Source organism: Protopterus annectens, chromosome 1.part1, assembly GCF_019279795.1.
Source record: "Protopterus annectens isolate FY-2018-M chromosome 1.part1, PAN1.0, whole genome shotgun sequence".
Taxonomy (NCBI): Eukaryota; Metazoa; Chordata; order Ceratodontiformes; family Protopteridae; genus Protopterus; species Protopterus annectens.
The window spans coordinates 153,647,883-153,669,608 of NC_056726.1; the positions used below are offsets into that span (position 1 = coordinate 153,647,883).

At 38.7% G+C, this 21,726-nt stretch overlaps 1 pseudogene; it reads left to right on the top strand.

Moving 5' to 3' along the window:
- The first annotated feature begins 5,186 nt into the window (after window positions 1-5,186).
- LOC122814270 lies at window positions 5,187-21,346 on the top strand (annotated as a pseudogene).
- Window positions 21,347-21,726: the final 380 nt, after the last annotated feature.

Genomic DNA, 21,726 nt, shown 5'->3' on the forward strand with positions numbered 1-21,726 from the left:
CTGTTATTTAGGAATATGGCACCATTGCTTTGTGCTACAGACTAAGGCATGTATAGTTTCTTTTGCAGTTGAGTAATGCATGCTCAATTTGATACAACTGTATTAAATACCACTTAACTGGCCCTTAACTTTTAATGCTACTAAATTACTATACAAATTATTATTATTATTATTATTATTATTATTATTATTATTATTATTATTATTATTATTATTATTATTAAAATACTATTTAGATAGTACTGTTCTGATGCCTACATAACACATTCTTCTTGCATCCTTAAGAAACATGCGGCATGGGGCCTGACATTTGAAGCTCACTCTGTAGTAGCTTTAGAAAAAAAAAACAGAACAGAACACCATTATGAATACCAGTTTGATTGTATTCAGCTTTTAAATCTTACTATTACTCAGTGAAACTGATATTTACACATCTGTACTAAATTCCCTGTTCCAGTGGTCAAGGGTATACTGCTTCATCCAGAGGTCATCAAAGTGGTGTCTACATTGCTCACCAGTGTGGGGGGATACCTGTAGCACTGGTCAAAGCCCTGGCAATACTATTCCAGGATTCAGATTTGTAATAGTCTCACTGCAGTAACTGGGGCTGATGCTCCTTAACTGGGAGTCCAACAAACACTTTGGACTCCTGGACACCCCACCTCTGGGCCCAAAAGCACACACCCTCACCAGCATCTCCTGACATGCTTGCCATAGCTCAAGCTCAATGTAGCATGAGCATTTCCTACAAACTGCATTTTATATGCATATATTTTCCCACCTTTTACATGTCTTGCACTTATTGACAGTGTGCACATTTTGGTTTTGCAACACTTGAAAACATTGCAGGTTGCTTAGTATCACTCAAACACAGTAGTCGAGGATGCACACTTACAGGCACCTTGTTTGCACAATGTTAAGTGATGTGCAGCACAGTGGCAAGCACTGTAATTTCGAGATTATTTGATATACAGGCACTTGTGTAAATGTACTAGTCAAATTAACCATGTCTACAGTTCTTCTACACTTACAGCTATTGCCACAAGAAGGTTGAGGAAAACAGTTGTGTATCTTGCACTTCACTGCTATAATCTGCAATCTCACAACAGTAAAATAAAATCTGCACACCCTGTACTAGAAACCTGGACCATATGCACTCCACACCTACATTTAACACCTACTGCTAAGGGATTAGTGATATGATTTGCACTAAGTAGTTATTGTAAAAGTTAAGACTGTTAAACGTGTTTGCACAATAGTCGATATTAATTGAATGCATCTAGATTATGTTTGTGGCTAACTGGGTCCTGTCTACAACCTGGGTAGTCCATTCCTCCAATATGCATGTTGCTGTGCTTCTCAAAAATCAGGTGAGCACAGCTAAACACGCTGGTGCTAAGCAGTACATTACACAAACACTGGCCTCAAAAAAATAAATAAATAAATAAAATAAATAAATAACAATTAAAACACAAAAGGGAGACTGTCCAGAGTTTTGCAGAATGTCCAGATGTTTGCAGCATATTTTTGGGTTGTTCCTTGTAAAATGTATGGTTTACTGGGAAATCACCAAGACTGAAGCCAATACATAATGACATACATTTCTGTTTCGTACTTCATATCCTTCAGAAAATGCATGCTATCACAAAGTAAATCTGCCCCTATTTTTGGCCCTTTGTTCCTCCATTAGTTTAGTGTCTGACCAGATTTCTTGCACTAGAAGTTTGGATGCTACAATCCACATTCAATGTACAGGTTTTCTGGCCAGCAACACTGTTGCAAGCTGCAGAACTTTCCTTAAGCATGCCATGCATCATTAATATTCATGGTGCAATGCCATGCAATGCAGCGCAATGAGCAGTATCATGTACCAGGAAACAATCTTGGTAGGCTCTGTGTGGAACCTACACAGAGTTTATTGAATCCAGAAGTATATTTTGAGTTGTGGCAGCAACATCAGACCTTTTTATAAAAAAGCAACACCTCAGCGTGGTAAGTGAATGGTTACACTATGTGTACTTGTTTTATGTACACTGTAACTTTAAGATGGATAGATTAAACTGTGAACAATAGTTTATTGGTAAGGGATGGTCATGTGATCTATTTGGTACTCCTTTTAAACTGAGTTTGTATTTTTGGTTTTAACTCTGATGAAGGTCTATTGAAAATAGAAAGAACAAATGTGCTTAGTTAAAACTTATATCTGGGACTCCTTGCATGGTTGCTTTTGTGGGTTTACTGTTTTTTCTTAATTTCTATGCTGTGTTTTATTGTTCTACTGTTTTCATTTGAGGTAAGCTAGCATGTTTGGAAGTTTGTCCCCACAAGATGGAAATTTGGATCTTTCCATTCATCATTTTTCTGAAGATTTGGTGTTGCTGACTCAGAAACTAATGGTGACAGTGTCAGATGTATGCAAATTACTACAGGGGCTCAAATCAAGGAGTCACAACATTGCTTTACCTGGGATAGCAACCTATCAGGTTTTTCAACAGGAGCATTAAACAAGCAACTTCTTGGCACCTCCACATATCAACGATGATGCACCTACAGTGATTTCTCAAGGTACTATGGTTTGCTCATTGATTTATTTAAAACTGTAGACGACCCATTTAAAAACACTGTACAAGGTGCAATCTCTGACTCTGAGACAATTTATAGAAACATCACTTCAAATACAAAGAGTATCTTGTGCTAAAATTTAAACCATGGCAATATGAAATCTTGTATTTAGAGGAATGCATCTGTGCTGCAAGTACTGTTTGGTTTAAGAGTATGCGAGTTTCCAAATGGGATGAAACCAGCAGACAGTTTATTTTGTGAACTGGTTAAGCTATTAATCAGCACCAGAATCTCTATGAAGAGATTACTGGTGGAAGACTACAAAATCAAACTTTGTCACCTGGAAGAGGAGATTTGATGTTTGTATGGAGACATTAAAAAAAAACATTTTTTTTTTTCAACTTAGTAGCTTATACAGTGGTAGATTAACTGCTATGATTATTAACAGGAAATGTCGCAAAACTCTGCGGGACTTGGAGGCTTATATTTCTGGGTCAGCTTACTATCCAAATGAAAAAAGGAATTTAATTTATAAGCCAGCATCTACTCAGTCAACTAATGCAGGAGAACCTGAATCAAGTTTCAATTTAAGAAACGAAGACTGTCCGAATCAACAGAATCAGACCACTAATAATTCAAGCAATCATAACCAACCTCCCATTCTTTCACCAGCTCCTTTTTTCTTGAATTCCCCCAACAATATAAAGACTCCACAATGGAAGAACGAGGGGAAAAACAGAACAAGGGGAGGGGAACCCCCCCCAAAAAGAATGAATATACAGAGGTTCTTAACCTCAGCAATACGACACTGAGTAACTATCATTTATAAGTACTTACAAAAGATTTTTCCTTTGTTCCTACTCAACCAGCAAACATTGCAAGGGTTATGATTGACTTTAAATTGTATGTTTGGAAGTTGAAGCTACAATTTATGTTACACAATATCCCCATTTCAGCCTAAAACAAGACAAGATTACTTGTAGAAGTACCCACAGTCCACTTCATAACATTATTCAAGTCTTCCATGATATTTATGAAGAAGATCTAAGAAGAAAGTTAGGCAGCAAACCAAAAACATATAATTTATCTTTGGAAGAAAAACTTGCCTTAAAGGAACTTTCTACCAACAAAGAAATATGGGTTATGAGAGCTGATAAAGGGGGCATGACAGTTATTATGACTAATGTCGATTACGGCACAGCCATTAGAAATCTCCTAGCAGATCAAGATTCTTGTTTATGAGGAAATCACTGTAGAAAAAATAAATATGAGTTTTTCAGGTATCAACACCATTTTATTTGACCTGTTGTGCCACAGTAATTTTGAGCACTAAGTATTCACATTTTTGAGAACTGATCATCCCAAAATGGCTAGATTCTTTGGTATACCTGAAATACACAAAGATAGATTCAACCCCCCCAGTCAGACCAGTAGTTGCGGCTGATCACTACAAAATGGAGACAATATCAGCCTTTTTGACCACCTTTTAAATCTGGTTGTTCAAAAGTCTGAATTTTATCTCAAAGATTTGTGGCACTTCCTGGAGTTATTAAGTGGCATTGGCAACATCAAAGATGATTGTGTCTTTGTGTCATTTGACGTAGTCTGTTTCTACACTTGTATCAAGCAAGATACAGGCATTGATTTTGTGAGAAGCTATCTCACCAAGTTTTCTAAATTTTACAGCAACATGACCAACAGTATTTGTGTTTTTTGGAAGTTGTTTTAGGAAACAACTTCATTATTTACAAGGGAAATATTACAAACAAAAAACTAGAGTTGCTATCGGGGTGAGGGTGGTCCCCATATATGCAAACCTGGTCATGGCCTGGTGGGAGCAAGCATACCTCAAACTTCACCCTTTGCTTAATAAGGTCGTTTTTTTTTTTAATAGAAGATTTATAGATGACCTTATTTTTCTGTGGAAAGAAAATTATCAGAATTACATCAACTCTTTGATTTCATCAATTCCAGTACCTCGTTTCCACGCCTCACTATGAGTGGTTATGGAAAGGTCATTCATTTTTTTGGATATAATAGTTTCCTTTGAGGAAGGTGGTTCACAGTTTGCAAGTATAATATTTAGAAAAGAGTCCTTTGTAAACCAATATCTGCACAGGAAATGTCAACACTACTTTCGCATGAAGAAAGGGGTGATAAAAGTACAATTTATCAGACTCAGCAGACTGCTCAGCAATCAGAGTATTTTTGAGGAAGAAGCAGAATTTTTAAAATCACTTTTCCTCCAAAAAGTGTAGGACATTGACTGGCTCACAAATACTATTAAGGAAGTATTATTGCTAAGATCTAATAAAGCTATACCAATTTAATGAGAAAACAGTCAAATTAGGGGTGTGGCTTGGATGGAAGGCTGACAGCAGCACAAATTTTCTGCTCTGCAGTATTTCAACATTTCTGACAGGATTATTTGAAAAATACACTGGTATCTACTTGAAAGCAATACATCCAAAAACTGGAAGATCTAAGCTTTATATCAGTGTAACTTTCATTTTATAATTCTCATATTTTCCTGTCAAATTTTAAAGGGGAAAAAGTGAAGAAACTACAAATGAAGGAATATGAATCACTCTAAGACCACTCAACCGGGCAAGTCTGAAAAAAAGATGCAGTCCATCGTTACAAACAGTCAAGATTTAATGCTGAAAATAGATAAACTTGATTTTAAAATGGACACAATTAAAGAAGACACTGCCAAGCAGATTGAATTATTGAATGATGTCCTGAAGCAACAAAAGGCTCAAATTACAGCACTAGAAGAATCAGTGTCTGACACTGACTGCAGACTAAGAGGTAAGGAAAAAAGTATTGAGTTCCCTCTACAGCAAAATAACAAACTTATTAACAAGATTGATGATCTGGAGAATAGGTCTAGATGGAACAGCATAAGAATCTATGGCATACTGGAGAGAATGGAAGGAGACAATATGGTGAGTTGTTTAACTACTTGGCTCCCAAAACTTTAAATTTACTGGAAGCTTTATCTTTCAGAATTGAGAGAGCCCATAGATCTTTATCTTCAAATACCTCGAATAGCAAAAATATGCATCCCAAATCCATCATTGTTAAATTTATGTCAAGTCAAGATAAGGACCTTATTTTAAAGTCTGCATGGGCCCTCTCTCTCTCTAATAGGAGATCAAATTGTTAGATTTGACAATGACTGCACTTCTCTTGTTATTTCAAAAAGAAAGGCTTGCATTCCCCTTATTAAATCATTGAAAAAGGCTGGTATTAAATCTCACCTACTCTTCCCTGCCAGAATAAGACTTTATGCACAGGAAGGAACAAAAACATTTGAAACACTTGAAGATGCAAACAACTTTGTTCAACAAAGAAACTTAATAAATTCAGTAGAACTTATGGGCACCAGTAGTACATTAAAAAGATAAACAACAACAAAAAATGAATTGTCTGTGACAAAAAAGAAAAAAATCCAGAGACAAATAAATAATTCATAAGCTTACTTGTAATGTATAGTTGGTTTTAAGTCATTTTGAAATCGCGCAAACAAGGTAATACAGTATATTTTGTTTTACTTGTTTCCTTTTCCTTCCTCCTTCCCTTTCAAAACTTAAAAAAAAATATTTATAATATATGTGACACTACATGATTTACTAATGACTTTAGACCAGGAATAATATATATTTTTAAATGTTCTGTGAATTTTTAATCTCTAGGATGAGAATATACAAAGGTGTCATAGTCCTGTATTGGTGCTTTGCCAAAGTGACTTTTACAATTATCTGTTACTGCATTACTGCTTTGAGGGGGGGGGTCATGCTGGGTCTAATAATATGTGTTTAAAATGATAACAGTTATAGGTAAAATAAGTTTACTGTACACTCTCACTTAACTAAAAATGCCTTAGTTTAAAGTTTAAGATGTTACTGTATATCTAATTTACTCATTAATTGTAGAAAAATTGTTGATTTCTTTTTTAACTATATGTTTGCCCCTCAAAAATAAGCATTTAGAGCAAAAATGAATGTTTTGCATTGCTCATTGCTTTTTAATATATCCATGAGCATTTCTAGTCTCAAAGCTTCACTCAACAAGAAAAAAATCCCACCAATTTACTTTAGTTGCTGTTTAGAAGATTTCTGAAGCAGACGTGAGCTCCTAAAGGGCTATAAAGTCTCCATTTTCATGCAGAGACATCCAAGATGACATACAGGAAGCAATAAACTGCCTTTGACCTTTTACCTCAAGTTGAAACCAATGGACCAATCTGATTACAAAACAGATGTTGCCTTGCTTCCTTTTGAATAATTTAAATGCTTTTACCTGTAAATGTAATATAGGTAATGACTTTAATAAACTTAATATATAAATTAAATTAATTGTATTAAGTTTTAACAGCTTGCTGGCCATTTTTAAATAAAAATGGGCATGACTTGAATGATTGACAAGTCAAACAGCTGTGATGTAACAGTCCTGAAATGTTCTACAATGCTCAGATGTTGGTAACCTTTTAATAAGTAAATGAAACTTCTGAAAACATCACGTTTCTGGTAAGAAACAGAAAACCTACAACAGAAAAGTATTATACAGACAAAGCTAAATATAAATGAATGTAATATTAATATTGTTTTACTTACTAAATATAAGTTAGCATGTTTTGCATTTAAAAAAAGAAGTTTCTATACAGAAGATGTTTATAAATGTTTTTATATGTATAACAAATATGCAATATCATAAAATGGGGGAATAAGAGAGTAAAAAGCAGGAAGAATGGTGGGGAATACTGATCATTGATGACTGCTTATACTTTGTTTACTTGTTATCATCTGTCTGCTTTTTAAAATGTTGTGTCTTTTGAGGTATAGAAAGATAGACTGTATCAGTATGTATCCAAAAGGTTGACATGGTAGAGTTAAAAGGTTATATAATTTAATTTAATAATATATTACTTATAAAAAGTATAATCTCAGTGGCGGATCCAGGAATTTTCAAAAGGGGGGGACGCAGTCTGGTTAGTTGACTACTGGGTGAAAGTGTGAAAATGAGACACTGCGTTTGGTGGTTGTGAAAAGATTACCTTAAGAAGCTCTGACATCAGGTGTGGAAAGACACATGAATTGTTTTTAATCCTTTTTGAGATATCCCAGCTACAAGTTTTCCCTTAGCAGCACTTATGTTATCATCTAGTAGTACTACTCATAGATCTTCCTCCCTTTACCCTCTTAGCTCTTCCAGTTTCTGACAAATATGGATGGACAATTTCCTATATTTTCTCCAGCCAACCTGGTCGATATGGGCATCATGAGACAGTGTGCCAACTGCCTCATGTACATGGACAACCGTCTACTACTAGCACATAGGAACACAGATTGTGAGCGATGCAATTACATCAATCACCTAGTGCCATTGCTCTCTCCCCCACAAACGAGTATATTTGGCACTGAGAATGTTGGCAACATGAACACCACACCTCAAACACCACCCACACCTACACAACACACTCCCACATATGCGTAGGCCCTCAACAAAAGCATGACCAAACAAAAGAGACCTCCGAGGCATAAACGCATGCAAACTACACTGCCCACCACACCACACATAGTCCTCACACATGTGTCGCACAGCCACTAAAGCCTAAACATAAACCCAACATATTAGTCATAGGAGACTCACCAGGCTGGATAAAACAGTTACATAACTGAGAAACTGTTACATAAAACAGGCAAAGTTTTACAACAAATGGAACATATAATTGTTGCTGTGTATATCATTTAAATACACTGGAGTTATTAAATTGAGAAAAAGCAGTACAGTAACAATGATAAGGAGAGCATGAAGTAGCAGCAGAAGAAGAGAGAGAAAGAATCAGGAAAGAGAGAAGAAGAAGAATAGAAAAAAAATGAAAATATATTTTATACCCAGTGTCATCTATTCCCTTTATTATCCTTTTATCATTTTTGTACCTTCTTGACCAGTTGGACAACACAAATAAATATTGTACTCCCGTTGTGATTGTAGTAGAGATATACACAATTTACTTGATTAATTAGTTAATTTAAACAAGGAAAAGAACACTTTCAAGACCAAAACTATAAAAGGTCTGACAAACGAGTATTTATAGTGGTCATACTGTGACTACTTTAACACAGTTAAATGCCACATCAGTGTCTGGATTTAATACCATATGAAATGAGTAACTGAGGAATAGGAGGGTACCAGTGAAACCAATGGCAAACTACTAAATCTTGGTACTTTAAAGGACATCCCCGCAGAAACACACACACCATATCTCTTGACTGTCCAGATTTTTGCCTCATATTTTTGGTCTGTTCCTCATGAAATGTGTGATTCTCTGGCAAATCATTGACTACTGAAGCTACTAAATAATGACACACATTTCAGATTCACACTGTATATCCTTCAGAAAATGCATCATAATATACAAACATCTTGCTCTAATTTTGAAAATAGTTTTATGAAATGTACTGTTCTATATGTACAATTTTTTTATGTTTGTTTTATTGTAACCTTAAAATTTCTTGTAAGTATGTATCTGTCGTGGAGCTTTTCTCCCCGGGCCTCTACTGAAAATGAACATATATCCAGTTGGACTAGCCCGGTCAACAAATGTAAAATAAAAATAAATAAATAAATAAATAAATAAACTGTTATTCTAGCAACTTTCAAAGCTTATATGAGCAATATTTAAACTATGTGCCTATTTTTGGACCTTTGTCCTCCCATTATGTTAGGCATTGTCCAGATTTTCTATGCTAACCGGTTGTGAGGTATCACACACACACACACACACCTATGCATATATTTTATCCTTAATGACATTACAGTCTACATACACTGGAATAAAAATATATTGACCAATCAGCAAATTACATGCATGTGTTTGCAGTCTACTGGTATCATCGTAACAGGCAAGTAAATGAAAGACTACCATTTTGTCAGTCCATGAGGCTAACCTGTAAAAGGAAAAAAGGAAGGATGCCCAAATATGTCTGTTTTTTTTTTTTTTTTTTTTTTACAATAAATGATGTTATTAGTTAACTGTATCTATGCTGTACTGGGTTAGAAATAGCAAAGGAATGTACCACTTATCTGTATACTGAATGATAGGATGTATGTTTACAAATTGCAGAGGATGAATTACTTATATTCCGTTTGAAATTGTTTATATCGCAGGAGTGTGTAAACTTGATATATATTATACAAATTGAATAAAAGGATATGTGGTTTACATTACTCCTAATAAACAGTGAAAATATTACTCTTTTCCATATGGGTGTGCAGTTCATTATGTTACTGTGTAGGAGAACATGTGTCTTAGAAGTCACTAGCTTGACACTGTGGGCACAAATTTCCTCCTGTGATTTTATGTCCACTTGCAGTAGACAAACACAAATGTAAATAACGATATTCCATTTATTTTGTGTTTTTTTTTTGTCTATTTTTCTCCAAAATGTGAATGAAATGCAGAGCACAGTCACTGGCAAAATGCATTTATTCATCGTCAGTTAGACATAAAATAATAATTACAAACACATTCATAGACAATGGCTTAGTTTAACTAGCATATAAGTCACAACTCTGAAGTGTCCCAAATTTTGTGTCATATTTCAGCCCTTTTGTGATAAATCACCGAAGATTACAGTCAGTCGGTGAAGCCAGATAATAGAATCTTAGACTGTACTCTTAGACTGAGCCTAAAATTGGTCCATTGGGATCAGTGCAATACATTGGTAAACAAATTCTAAATAAATAGAAATAGTTGGGGGGGGTGTCCAGAATTCTGGAACAAAGACTTTGAGAAGTATTATATATTTTAATAAGATCTGAAACTGTTCTCAAACTAAATCTGAGCATTGTTTGCATGAAAATAATTATCTTTCTCATCTAGCTTCAATAAGGCGTGTTTGATTTTATTTATTTATTTATTTAGGCTTAGATGACTGGGTTAGTCCCACCCATAGTGGTATTCATGTGTGCATATGCATTTGTGTGTATACCCATGCACACAGCAATAGAGATGGGATTAATTTGACTAGAAACTTAACATCTCAAGTCTGTTTTGTATTTTTTATAATCGCTGAAAAATCTACCAAATATAGTTATATTAATTTTCAGTGTACTCATTTCAATAACTTTGAAAATATTATCTTTATTACTTGCTGTGATGACTGTGCCCTGGCCCAGCAATCAAGGAGCCTCAGTCCTCACCAGTAACACCAGGGAGGTCGTCTCCTAGAAGAGGAAAGGATAACTAATACACACAGTTAAGTACAATTTCCCTTAAGTGCACACAGAGATCACAGTCAGTCTGGGTCTGGCTGCTCCCTTGCTCACCAGGTCCCCAATAATACTCCCCACTGGAACAGCTATAGGGTCCAGGTCTCAGCCTAACTGGGCAAGCTAAAACCTCCAGTACCCTCTCTGTCCAACCAGTGCTTCGTGTCCCTGCCAAGTAGCTGACACAACACACACACACTTTGAGATAAGTATTTATACAACTTCACAGACACTCCTGGGAAAGGCTGACACATATTCTCCAATTGTGCCCCTTTACCCAGACTATATGGTAGTAATTCTGCCACCACCCAGTTAATAATATCAGCTACTAACAGGCCCTTAAAATGGTGTCCAATTATTACTGTGCAATATTAATATCTAATGGTAGTATGACTAACAGTCAAGGCTTACTTTAGAGTGGCCTGTTACAATAACCTCTATAAATATGCAATGTATTCTAGAGCTTATCTCTACACAAATCAGCCACAGGTAGAAGGTTTTAAAAATATTTAATAATAAATAATTAAACACAAGACAAAACTACTACACCACAGAGATGTCTAAGAGTTCAGAGATTACACAGAAACTTAAAATAACAAAGTAGGACAGGTCTGATTTCAAAGAAAAATACCTAATTAATCTTTACTAGCTTTAACTAATCCTACAAGAAATCACAGTGCTAGAAACTTACATGTGAGCATAAGCAGAGTGCTGGTAAGTTGGATATCAAGATCAAAATGCTTTATATCTCTCTCTGAGACACAGTTTATAAAACATCACTAGCAAACATGCCTCTGGGTCCTTCCCAAATTACATAATTTTTGACACTTAGGTTTTCCCAGTATTCATATTGCATCATCTTGACACCTGCTCTGAGTTCCCAGGCTAATAGAAACTCCATTTACATTATTTAGCAAGCTAACACCTGCACAGGAGAATACAACACTAAAAGGCATTTCACATATACACTCTAGCAGAAACTAAAGCAATAAAGCACCTTCTACATGTACACTCTTACAATTATTCCTTAAGTTAAGACAATAGGAAGAATGTGTTCAGCTAGCCACTCTGGCACCATTTTTTAGATAATTGTACTTTCAAAGACATTTGAAATGTTTGGCTTGGTTTTCCTTACAGCAGATGGCAATGTTGCCACCATCTTGAAGTTCACATTTTACAGTGTTTTTCTTTCATTTAAAAACACAAGCCTGTATTTTACATTTATTTATACAATTGATATAATTATATATCAAATCCTATTTGACTGGGCTTGCAGCCTTCGCCCATCTCTCCCCAATCATCACATGTCTTCCCCCCCAGGGAACTCAATTAAGTTTTTCCAAGTGCTCCTTGAGAAACATCGCTTGAGAGTGTCAGGTCTATCTGGGTGTACCTCACCCCATTCCCTGTCTTGAAAGCCCCTCTGCATTGGCATTGCTACTCCCACTGTGGTGCTGCACTGACATATCATATGCTTGCAACCCCTGACTCCATCTTAGCAACTTGGCATTTTGCTGACTAGCTCTGTTTTACCATACTAGAGGGTTGTGATCTGTCATCACAGTGAATTCTCTTCCATACAGATAAGGCTGAAGTTTTTGTAGTGCCCGCACTATGGCTAGACATTCCTTTTCTACCGCTACATAGCATTCCTCCCTGGGTTGGAGACTACAACTGAGGTAAACCACTGGGTGCTCTTCTCCCTCTGAAGATCTCTGGCTAAGTACAGCCCCCACCCCATAGTTTGAAGCATCCACCTGCACGACAAAGTCTTTGCTGTAGTCTGGACTGGCTAACACAGGGTGTCCTCCCAAAGCTTCCTTAAGCTTCTGAAATGCCTGCTCACATGCTGGGGTCCACACTATCTTATCTGGCCTGTTCTTCCTTGTCAGGTCTGTGAGGGAAGCAGCTATGGTACTATAATTGGGAATGAACATTCTGTAGTACCCTGCTGTCCCCAAGAATGCCCTCACCTGCTTTCTGGTAACAGGTGCAGGCCATGCCTGAATAGCTTCCACTTTGGCAGGTTCTTGGCCTTATCTTACCACTCCCCACTCTATGTCCTAGGTAGGAGACCTCTGCCATACCCACCTGACATTTGCTTGGTTTAATGGTCAACCCTGCCCTCTGTAGTCTGCCCAGCACCTCCCTGACCTGCTGAAGGTGCTCTTGCCAGGAATGGTTGTAGATAGCAATATCATCCATATAAGCAAGGGCAAACCCTCCTGCTCCTGCTAAGATATGATCTACCAGCCTCTGGAAAGTTGCTGGGGCATTCTTCATCCCAACGGGTATATTTGTGAACTCATACAAGCCAAAAGGAGTCACAAAGGCGGACTTCTCTAGCACTGGGAGTCAAGGGCACCTGCCAGTAACCCTTCATAAGATCAATGGTTGTAAGATACTTAGCCCCACCCAGCTGCTCTAGAGCCTCATCTGTCCTAGGCATGGGGTAAGCATCCGACTCTGTGTGACTATTTAATTTCCTGTAACACACAGAACTTGATGCTGCCATCCATCTTTGGCACCAACACCACTGGAAAGGCCCATGGACTGTTGGACTCTTGAATCACCCCTAGTTCCAACATCTCCTGTACCTCTTCCCTCAGAGTCTGTTTGACTCTCTCAGGCACCCTATAAGGGGCCTGCCAGATAGACCTTTGGGGTCTTTTATCCATCTGGTGCTGCACCTGGTGGGTGCTCCCTGATTTCCTGGTGGACATGCCCCCAAACACCTGAAACACTGCTTGGATTTCTTGAACCTGGGTAGGAGATAGCTGCTGGGACATTGCTACACCTGCCACCGAGGTGTTAGCCCGAGCCTCACTGAGGAGATTAGTCACAAGATCTCTCTCAGACTCCTCCTGCAATCCACTGCAAATGCTCAGCACAAGGGACTCCCTATCATGATAAGGTTTCATCATGTTAACATGGTACAATTTGTGCCCCTGCCATCTGCCTGGCACTTCCACCATGTAGTTAACATCACTTACCTTTCTTACCACCTTGTAGGGTCCCTCCCAAGCTGCTTGCAGCTTGTTGTGTCTGACAGGAATGAGAACCATTACCTGCTGCCCTACAGCATTCTCTCTAGCTCGAGCATTCCTGTCATACCACACCATTTTCTGTTGTTGGGCTTCTGCTAGGTTCTCCTGGGCCAGTCCCATGAGTTCCCTGAGCCTTGTCCTGAGGTTCCAGACATATGCCACAACAGACTCCTTGTGAGACTCACACTCACCTTCCCACTCATCTCGAATTAAATCTAGTGGTCCCCTCACCTTATGCCCATACAGCAACTCAAAGGGTGAAAAACATGTGGATTCCTGGGGAACCTCTCTGTAAGCAAACAACAGATGGGACAAATATTTGTCCCACTCCCTCTTAAATTGATCTGCAAATGCCCGTAGCATGGACTTGATTGTAGAGTTTAACCTCTCAACAAGATCATTAGTCTGGGGATGGTAGGGGGTGATCTTCATGTGCTTCACCCCACAGGACTTCCACAGACAAGCCAGCAGGTCTCACATAAAATTGGCACCTCTGTCAGTCAGTATTTCTTTTGGGAAACCTACCCTGCTGAAAATCTCTAGCAAAGCATTTGCTAACGTCTCGACCTCAATGGAGGACAAAGCCACTGCCTCAGGGTATTGTGTAGCATAATCTGCAATCACTAGGATATACTTTTTCCCTGTGGAACTTGGGGTACTCAGAGGACCCACAATATCCATAGCTACCCTCTGAAATGGCTCCTCAATCACAGGCAAAGGCATCAAAGGAGCTCTCACCTTGTCTCCTGCCTTGCCTACCTTTTGGCACTGCTCACAGGTCCTGCAGTACCCTGTTACATCTCTGGAAATTCCAGGCCAATAGAAGTTTTGCATAATATGCCTCTTTGTATGTGTTATGCCCATATGACCTGCAAAGGGAATATCATGGGCTATGGCTAGAAGCACCAGACAGTAAGCTCTAGGCACTACCAACTGCTGTACTCTCTCACCTTCTTTCCCTCCTTCAGGGGTCCACTCTCTGTACAGTAACCCTTTGTTCCAGTATACAGATTCTCCCTTCCATTGAGAATCAGGTGCCTCCCTAGCTACCTGCCTCAGGCCTTGCAATGTAGGGTCTGAGAGCTGAGCCTGTCTCACGTACCTCCTTGTAACCCTTCCCAGCTCCCCTTCCACAGGAAGTCTGGCATCCTCTGATAGTGGTGCCTCACTGTCAGCCTGGGTACTACTACTCACCTCTACCTTTGCAGTTACCCTGTCCAAGGGAATATCAGTACCCACAAGCAGTTGTGGCTCACATTCAGTCTCACTGCTGCAGCATAGCTCACTCCCTGAAGTAACCACCTCAGCAGTCCTGGCTGCAAGTATGCAGTCTGTCTGGGTCTCCCCCAGGCTACCAGACCCACATGCTTGTCTCTTAGCCTCACTGTGTGTAACTGCATAAGTACATAGTACTGCCTCATCCAAATCCTTCCATCTCAGGACATCTGCAGGATGGTAGTTCCATACCCCTGTTGTCTCACGACAAGCTACTATTGGCATTTTGTCTTTACCACTTACTGGCTCCCTCACCTTTGGTTCCTCACCTTGCCTCTGTGGACACCTGTATGCCACATGGCCCCACTGGTTGCATTCAAAACATATCACCCTAGGTCCTGGACATGTACTTGGACTAGTGGCTTCTCCTGCTACTTGCGGAATCTGTTGGGGCAGTCTGTGCTGCCCACCATGCATTCCTTTAGTCCCATGAGCAGTACTGGGGGTCCTTTTCCTGTGCAGGGCTGCCCTGCTGGCCAGGTAAAGGTCTCCCTTCTCCCCCAACACCTCTGAAGTAGCACACTGTTTATCAGCTAACCAGATCCTCATGTCCTCAGGCAAAGAGCTGAGGGCTTGTTCCCTTACCAAAAGGTCTGCCAGCCCTTCAAAAGTGGTGACCTGACATCCATTCACCCAGCTATGAAAATAAGTGCTCAGTTCAACAACATATTCACATGCATTTTCATCTGCCTTGTGTCTGTGCTCACAAAACTTTTTCCTATACATTTCTGGTGTTAGCTTAAAACATTCTAACAAATGTCTTTTTACAGCAGTATAATCAAAACAGTCAGTGTCATGCATTTTTGCTAAAGAAGTTACAGCTTTACCATGGATTAAGGGGGTCAGGAACCATACCCAGAGCCTTTGGTCAACTTCATACTGTTTGCATACGCGGCCAAACATATGAATGAAGCTATCAAAATTATCCCCATTTTTAAACTGTGGAAGAAAGTTACTAACGTTTTGTGCTTCTGGGGTCCAGTTACTCCCTTCCCCATTACATCCATGACTCTGGTGAAGAGTCAGCATTTCCCTCTCATGCTTTCTCTGCTTTTCAATTTCCTCAGCTTGTAGACTCCTCATTTTCTCAGCTGCTTCCAGTTCCATATGCCTGGCCTCCAACTCAAGTCTCTTTAGCTCCAGCTGGATTTTTAAGTCCACTGCAGAAAGGTTGAGCTGTCCTTTCTCCTAGAATATTGTATCTTCACTGTCAGTCTGATTGTCCTCCAGGCTGCTGTTTTCTGATGCAGCTGTAACCAAGGCTGCAATCAGGTCTGCTTTAGTCAGGTTTCCATGCACCAGTCCCCTAGCCTGGCACATCTCTGCTAGCTGGCTCCTTGTCAGCTTTGCATACTCCTCTACTGACATGCTGCCTGCTCACCCTGACTAACACTAAGCTAACAAAAGAAATAAAACAATTGTGATCTGACTTTGAGTATACACTGCGTGGCTGTTTTAGAGTACAAGACACTTTTAGAGATCACTGTACATCAGTTACAGGAATTCACTCTACCACACCACTACAAGCCAATTAGTATGTGAGGTAGATCCCACCACTGCCAAACACTTGTGTCAACCGTGCCCTGGCCCAGCAATCAAGGAGCCTCAATCCTCACCACTAACACCAGGGAGGTCATCTCCTAGAAGAGGAAAGGATAACTAATACACACAGTAAAGTACAATTTCCCTTAAGTGCACTCAGAGATCACAGTCAGTCTGGGGCTGGCTGCTCCCTTGCTCACCAGGTCCCCAATAAGACTCACCACTGGCACAGCTATAGGGTCCATGTCTAAGCCTAACTGGGCAAGCTAAAACTTCCAGTACCCTCTCTGTCCAACCAGTGGTTTGTGTCCCTGCCAAGTAGCTGACACAACACACACACACTTTGAAATAAGTATTTATACAACTTCACAGACACTCCTGGAAAAGGCTGACACAGATTCTCCAGCTGTGCCCCTTTACCCAGACTATACGGTAGTAATTACTGCCACCACCCAGTTAATCATATCAGCTACTAACAGGCCCTTAAAATGGTGTCCAATTATTACTGTGCAATATTAATATCCAATGGTAGTATGACTAACAGTCAAGGCTTACTTTAGAGTGGCCTATTTCAATAACCTCTATAAATATGCAATGTATTCTAGAGCTTATCTCTACACAAAGCAGCCACAGGTAGAATGTTTTAAAAATATCTAATAATAAATAATTAAAACACAAGCCAAAACTACTACACCACAGAAATATCTAAGAGTTTAGTGATCACACAGAAACTTAATACAGTAGGACAGGTCTGATTTCAAAGAAAAATACTTAATTAATCTTTACTAGCTTTAACTAATCCTACAAGAAATCACAGTGCTAGAAACTTATATGTGAGCATAAGCAGAGTGCTGGTAAGTTGGATATCAAGACCAAAAAGCTTTATATCTCTCTCTGAGACACAGTTTATAAAACATCACTAACACACGTCTCTGGGTCCTCCCCAGATTACATAATTTTTGACACTTAGGGTTTCCCAGTATTCATATTGCATCAACTTGACACCTGCTCTGAGTTCCTAGGCTAATAGAAACTTCATTTACATTATTTATCAAGCTAACACCTGCACAGGAGAATATAACACTAAAAGCATTTCACATATACACTCTAGCAGAAACCAAAACAATAAAGCACCTTCCACATGTACATTCTAACAATTATTCCTTAAGTTAAGACAATAGGAAGAATGTGTTCAGCTAGCCACTCTGGCACCATTTTTTAGATAATTGCACTTTCAAAGACATTCAAAATGCTCAGCTTGCTTTTCCTTACAGCAGATGGCAATGTTGCAACCATCTTGAAGTTCACATTTTACAGTGATTTTCTTTCATTTAAAAACACAAGCCTGTATTTTATATTTATTTATACAGTTGATAGAATTATATATCAAATTCTATTTGACTAGGCTGGCAGCCTTCGCCCATCTCTCCCCAATCATCACACTTGCCTTTGTAGGAAGTTGTATACAGCTCTCCAATTTGTATTTGTTTTCAACTTCAAATCCTTCTAGCATTGCCGACAAAAAACTAGTGAGACTTATTTTATTTTATTATTTATTTTATTTTATTTTACATTTGTTGACCGGGCTAGTCCAACTGGATTTATGTCCATTTTCAGTGGAGGCCCGGGGAGAAAAGCTCCAGAGGTACAAAAAATTTTTACAAATACAAATAAAACATAGTACAAGTGTGTTATGCAATGGGAAGAATGAAATGTAATCACATATATTATAGATCTTAAAGAACTAAATAAGCTAACTTAGAAAAAAGGCCTGTGGAGAAAAGCTCCAGGGCTAAAACAATTTTACAATTACAAATATTGCATAGAACTAATGTGATTATATAATCACTTATATTATAGTTCGTGACTAACTAGAAAAGGCTAAATTAGAAAGAGATTAAGTTAGAGGTTAACTCTTAGCAATACAAAAGGAAGGTCAGAAATGTTAAAATGAATAATGTAATATTTACAAAGATAAGGGAAATTTTGTTAGTTGGAGAGTTGAGGTAGATGCAAGGGTCAAAGTGGTTAAGGAAGGTTTATGATAGAGTAAGGTGCAAACAGAATGTGAGACTTAACCTCAAACTCAGTGTTTCCATCTGACTGAGTCTGTGATAGGGTATTGGTGTAAACAGAGAAGTTTGTGAAAACAAAATTTGATCCAATACTTACATAAAAATGAGGAGAAAGGTAATAAAGTAATAAACATTAACTTAACAGTCAGGCTATACCAAGTGGGGCTTGTAATTTATCATTTGTGCAGCATTAACACACAATCTCACTGGCAGCCATGTCACTTGTGAGTTCTGTCCTTATCCCTATCATACTGTGTATAGTTTTGACGGTTACATATTAGAAACACAAAAAGGCTAAATGTCAAATGTATGTACATTGACACATAAAGGTTGATGTACATACAGAGTGAAACACGTAAACAGCGAAATCCAAAAGCTGAACGTGTTTTTTTAGCCAGCAGCGTGATGGTGGGGATAAGGAAATATGTCCTTATCCCCACTGTAGTGCGGTCTCGGAGTTGGTATATTTACATAGGGGGTGGGGCTTGCCCCCCTGCAAAAGTGTATTAAATTAATGTTTATTTTTTATTTTGCTTACCTGTTTGACGCGTTTTGATTACGAAACACGTTCGGCATTTTGATTTTTGCCATTTACATGTTTCGCTTTGTATGTACATCGACCTTTATGTGTCGATGTACATACATTCGGGATTTAGCCTTCTCGGGTTTCTAATAAAGACCCAGTTTTGACTCACATTTTCAGTCTGGTCCGAATAGAATTTGTGGTTTTCTAGCAAGTCAGTGAGGATTGAAGTCTCTTAATAAGGACATACATTTGAGTTTCAGGCTTCATGCCCTTCAGAAAATGCATGCTAATGCAGATTGTTATTCTAGCAACTTTCTAAGCCTGTAAGAGTGCTATCTAAAATATGTTCATATTTTGGGTCTTTGCCCCCCCACCCCCATTATTTTAGGCCTTGCCTAGATTTCTTGCATTAAGAGGCTGAGGGGTATCCCTGTGTTTGAAGAATGAAGATTATTTCCAAATTATAAAGTCACACATATCATATAAATACACTGAGCCATGTTTCTTCTAAAATGGAACACACACACACACACACAAACACGCACGCACACACACACACACACACACACACACACACACACACACACACACACACACACACACACACACACACACACACACACACACACACACACATATACACACGAACACATCTTCCCATCAAATGATTCTCGTCTTTGCCCCCACACGACTAAAGACTTGTGCCTGTCTGTCGGTTGCTTTTTGTACCTGGGTGTATCTGTATGTGTGTCAAGTGAGCGGATAAGGAATAAAAACATTATTACAGAGGGCATGAAAAATTCCCACCTCACGACTGAATGGTATCTTACGCTATAGAATAAATGCCCACCGCTAATATATTCTTTTCGAAAAATTGTAACTGCTGTTGATTGCAGTTTAGTTATAGTTAAACATATTATATGTATCATTAAATAAAGTTTAGAACAACACATTTCCGAGGAAAATTAGTTTGTGTTTCTTTGATAAAACTAAGTAGGGCTGTCCGCAAAAAAAAAAAAAAAAAGTACAGTTAATAACCCTAAAGCAATTACTTGCCCCCGATTGCACTTTAGTGTCCTAGAGCAGCTTCCCTTGACAAAGAACTCCTTTGACATAATCTGAACACATTGGTCACATTAATTTGAAAATACTTCCAATTCCTGCAATAAGAAGTTTTAAAGAAAGGTTGCATCTCTTTGTTGTCTGTATGCCCAGAGAAGAAACACAGGATGCATCTAGCTCTACTTCTTTGCATTTTCCTAATCTTGATTGCTTTTCCAAACAATTTCCAAGAGCTTGCAGCTCTGCTGATAGTTTGATAAGAAAGGAATGTTGTCCAGTCTGGGCTGAGGATGGATCCCCTTGTGGGGAGCTCAGTGGAATAGGTTCCTGTCAAGATGTAATTCTTACTAATGCCATCAATGGCCCCCATTTCCTGTTTGCTGGCATAGACGATAGAGAAGAATGGACAACAGTATTTTATAACAGGACCTGCAAATGCACTGCAAACTTCATGGGACCTGACTGTGGAGAATGTTTCTTTGACTTCACAGGGTCTACCTGCAGTGAAAGGAGATTACTAGTTAGAAAGAACATACTACAGCTTACTACAGCTGAAAAGGACAAGTTCCTTACCTACCTCAGACTTGCAAAGCACACTCCTAGCAAAGACTATGTTATTGCAGTGGGCACTTATGCAGACAACAACAATGGCACCACACCAATGTTCAGGGACAGAAACTTTTATGATATCTTTGTTTGGATGCATTACTATTCTTCCCGGGATGCATTCATAAACAAATAGAGTATCTTGAGAATTATACACTTTGCGCACAAAGTGCCAGGTTTCCTTCCATGGCACAGAGCTTACCTGCTTCTTTGGGAACACAAGATCCAGAAAGTGACTGGAGATGAAAACTTCACCATTCCTTACTGGGAGAGATGCTGAGGGCTGTGATGTTTGCACTGATGAGTTTATGGGAGGACGGAATCCCAGTAACCAGAGCCTTATCAGCCCAGCCTCATTTTTTGCTTCTTGACAGGTAGGAATTTAGATATCAGTGCTAATGTATGGGCTTTCCCACTATCTACAAAGAGTAGCATAAAGTATTTGGTAAACTTTTACGTAAAACAGTTGGAAAAAATACCACCCAGGCATTGCAGCAGAGCTTATTTCAAAGAATATCGGCTTTGTCTGTAAGACTTTGACAGACACCAAAACATGGTAGTGTACATGACGGGATGAGGGTGCTTTGGAGACTCACGATGACTAAGTCTTCCCTGGGCATTATACTGTACACTACTTTCAATCAACCTCTTAGAGTAAGAACTCAGGATAAAACAAAAAAAATGTGTAAGGAAGGACAAAGACCCAAATCAGGAACAGATTTTAAATGTTGTGATTATAAATTTTACAAGT